This window comes from Cryptomeria japonica, chromosome 8 (genome assembly GCF_030272615.1).
Source record: "Cryptomeria japonica chromosome 8, Sugi_1.0, whole genome shotgun sequence".
In the NCBI taxonomy this organism is placed as follows: domain Eukaryota; kingdom Viridiplantae; phylum Streptophyta; class Pinopsida; order Cupressales; family Cupressaceae; genus Cryptomeria; species Cryptomeria japonica.
The window spans coordinates 700,095,889-700,100,073 of NC_081412.1; positions in this window are offsets into that span (position 1 = coordinate 700,095,889).

A 4,185-nucleotide genomic window follows, 5' to 3' on the forward strand; every position below is an offset into this window, starting at 1 on the left:
TCATAATGCGCAACACATTCTTGCTAAATGTCATGACATTGGTATTAGTACTAATAATTTCGCAGAGTGTCAAGCTTTATCCTTTGGCTTGGATATGGTAATCTCATTAAGGATCAAAAACATAGTGATTGAGGGTGACTCTATGGTAATAATACAGAGTGTTATGAAAAAGAAATCGAATTGCTGGAAGTTGCAATATTTGCTTGATCATATTTTACAAAAGTTAGATTATTTTGATTCCTTCTTAAAATGTCATTGTTATAGAGAAACTAACACAGTGGCGGATTTTCTGGCTAATCTAGCTATTGATAGCAAAGCACATTTTCATAAAGTTGATCCCAAAGAAATTCCTTCTAAAGTTTGGAAAAGAATTTAAAATGATTAATGTTTTGTATGGTTTTATTGCAGTCTTGTTTCTAAATTATTTAATTCTTGGTGATTTTGAATTCCTTTCCTGCCCTCCTTGAATTGTCAAGTTTGTGTACATGTTCATTTTATGGATGACTATCGTTATATGCCTGGTATATGAAGTAGAAATTGTATTTCTATTTTATGTACTAGTGATATACAATGTCATTCATAGGGTGAGGGTGTGGATATTCATGATAGACTCAAGGGTGGCGGTGTGTGCGATGCAAAGGCTTGGATTTTTAGCTTAAAATGGATATTGGCATGTGTGAGGTATTATATGATGTACATACTTGGGCTATTATTGCCTGATGATTTCTCCAGTACTAACTTGCAGATTATTTGTGTGAGTTCGGTCATGGCAGGAATGACATTGTTCTATGATGTTTGTAATCATTTGTTGGCAAAGGTGTTTTCTCCCATTAAGTTATCATTGATGGTTGTCAAGTTTGAAGTGTTGTTATGTATTGTGAAATATCACATCGATGCAATTTGCAATATTGAAATGATATTTTGTCTATCTTTTTTTGTTGTCAACAAGGTGGTAAGTTGTTGGTGGACATTTATTACTTCAATTAAGAAAAAATTTCCATGCCTTTCGCTTAGTTTATTTAGAAAGTGGTAGGCTGCATTTTGTTTCACATGTACTGTGGGTTGTCTTGGTGTGATTGCTTTTACAAATGTCAAGTCTCTTGTCTTCTGTAAAATATAGAGCAGTGCTTGAATCTGTGGTTCCAGAGGAAGAAAATAAGGATAATTATCAAAAGCTTGGTAAGGTTTTTAACCTATTTTCTCATGAGGTGGCTTATGAATCCACAAGCTTTTGGGGAATCGTTGGTTGGAAATATGTGTTAATATTTCTTACTCTGAGATTATGTCTTGATTTGTTACAATTTGTTATGATGTTTTACTTGATGCTAAATTGGTCCATCTCCTGGTCTCCACGTTCATGTTTCCAACAATGTGTAATTGGGATATCGTTTTTCCTGCTTTGGATAGTTATCATTTTGATGTGGGGACTTTCTATTACAGTGGTTTTTTTCCTCGTCATGAGATTTTGGGTAATGGATGGTATGGTCAATTATTGTTTGAGTTAAGAATGGAGCTGATATGTGATACTTTGGATGATACCTTGGCATGTATGGAATTTCTTATGAATTGGGTACTTGCTCAGATTGTGGATAAGGCTTTGGTTGTTTTTGTAGCTTTGCTCTCACTACTTTCTTTGAGCTTTCAGTTTTCTGCTCTTGCACGACTGGAATTTCCTCTAAGGGTTGCTCCTCCTCCGGATGCAGCTAATGATCCCCCAGCTGAAGGCAATAGCACTTGGTTTTTGAATGTCTGATACTTTTCTATGATATCTTGGAGATGTGGTATGGTTTTTTGATGCAGGTATGGACAAATTTGGTATAGAATTTAGTTTTACAAGCCAGGCTAAAGATTTTTTTGCTCCCCAAATGGTAAAAGCATACGGGCAACTTGGTGCCTTTGCATGATTTTCTCGAGGATATATTTGTTGACATCCAGCTCTTCATTTTGTAATCAATTGAACTTATGTTTTGTTGGATATAACCATATAATGAACTATTGTATCAAGAAAAGTCCTAAGGGACCTCATTGTATCTCTCAAATGAATGGGTTTGGGTAGGATATTGATCAATTGGATATGTACAGCTATTTTGTAAGGGTAGAATAGTTTGGTTTATATAAGGCAATAACTAGAGGTTTTCTTGCGGGTTCTTTCCTATCGGCATGCCTTTTAAACCCGTTGTAAAAAATTATAAAATATAATAAAAAAGTTTAGTGGCTTGTCCAATTATATATATATATATATATATATATATATATATATATATATATATATATATATATATATATATATATATATATATATATATATATATATATATATATATATATATATATATATATATATATATATATATATATATATATATATATATATATATATTAAACTTGGGACTATTATGTTTCTATTGTTTTAATTTTAATAGAGAGTTTGGATCTTATTTTTGTGCCTTACCGTAAATATCCATATGATGTTTTTGTCATTCCTTGAAATCTCTTTTGTCCTTTTTATTATTGTGTTTTCTTGAGTATCATGTTTGGTTAGTTATCATGTTGGTCTTGAGAGGGCCTTGTTATCTTGCTCTGTGTGCAGTAGAGATTTTTGTATTTCTATTGGGAATTATCAGAAGTTGATTCTGCATTTTGGATGCATTCATTGGAATGACTCAATTTTTTTTTGTGTGTTAATACTTTGGCTTCCTATGGACTTACACCCGTGCTATCATTTGGGGCAATGTTTTTAATCATTTGAGTTACTCTGTATACTTAGCCATGTATTTCATCTTCGGTTTTGAGTCTGTATTCCTCTTTGCCATGAATACACTACTTGTTTGGCTATATGCACTATATTAATAGGTATATGTGCTACTTAATTATATATATGCACTATTCTAAACCTTGAATGCATTGTTCTGCCACCTGAATACACTATTTGATTAAGAAAAAGCACTCGAGAGTTAAGCATATGCGCTAGTTTGTTCTTTAAATGCCATGTATACATTTATATATGTGCTAATTTATTATGCAAAAGTGCTAAACTGATTAATAAATGTGTTATTTTAGTCTGTAAAAGTGTTGTTCTTCTTTGTTTACTATTTTGTGGCTATTTCCTTAGTCTAGGTCAATTTTTTTGAGTTTGTGTTCATACTAGAGGTTGTTTTTCGAATTCCCTATGATTTATAGAGTTGGTTTTCATGATCAAAGAAGTTACATGCATTATTTTATGGATTGAGAAAGATGGTTTTGCCTTTCTTATATGGATAATTGTGCATCTTTATGATTAAGCAAGAGGGATAATGCCTTGCTTTGTGTTCATGATATTCCTATGAGGCTCTTGGTTGAATAAGTAATTAATTTGAGATTATGACATCATGACTTTTGATTTAGATGGATAATATGGATCATTGTATGGATGTTACGAGAATTTTGTAAGAGCCATCTATTGTTTTTATTTGTGATGTTGTTTACCCTAAGGTCTTTATATATATGTGACACACACACACACACAATGACAAGATCAAAATTGATTGTTTCTTTCTTTTACTTATACATATATGAGTTTGACAATATAAACATCCATATGCATATAAATATAACTTCATATTCAACCAATTTTTTAAAAAATCTAAATTTAATGAAAATATAATTAAATATACTACCAAATAACGACAATTCATAATTACGATGACTAAATAAATAACCAATTAATAACAATCAATGACTAAATATACTACCAAATTGATCAATCAAAACAACCAATAAATGACTAAAAATGGTTTAGTCATAAATTTGGTCATGCTATAAATGACCAACAATAAACTACCACTGACCACATGACCAAGTTTTGTCATTTATAGGCAAATTTTAGTAGTTTATTTAATCATTTATTTCTATTTTTCAACTAGTGATAATGCTCCTAAGAATAAAAAACAAGTTGTCTCTCTAGACAACTTTGATTTCAGTTGACTTATCTCGACTAAGCCCAAGGCCAACAAGAAAGAAAAGACCTTTTCAAGGATAAAGGTAGATAAGGCTAAGAAAAAAATGCAAAATTTCTTGTTCCTCCTACTTATAAGGACATTGACCAAATTTAGGACACACATTATACTATTAGTGGAGTTGATTTGGGAAAACAATCTCAGGATACTACCAAAGGAGATGCTCAAATGGCCTTAGATGCTCTCATTA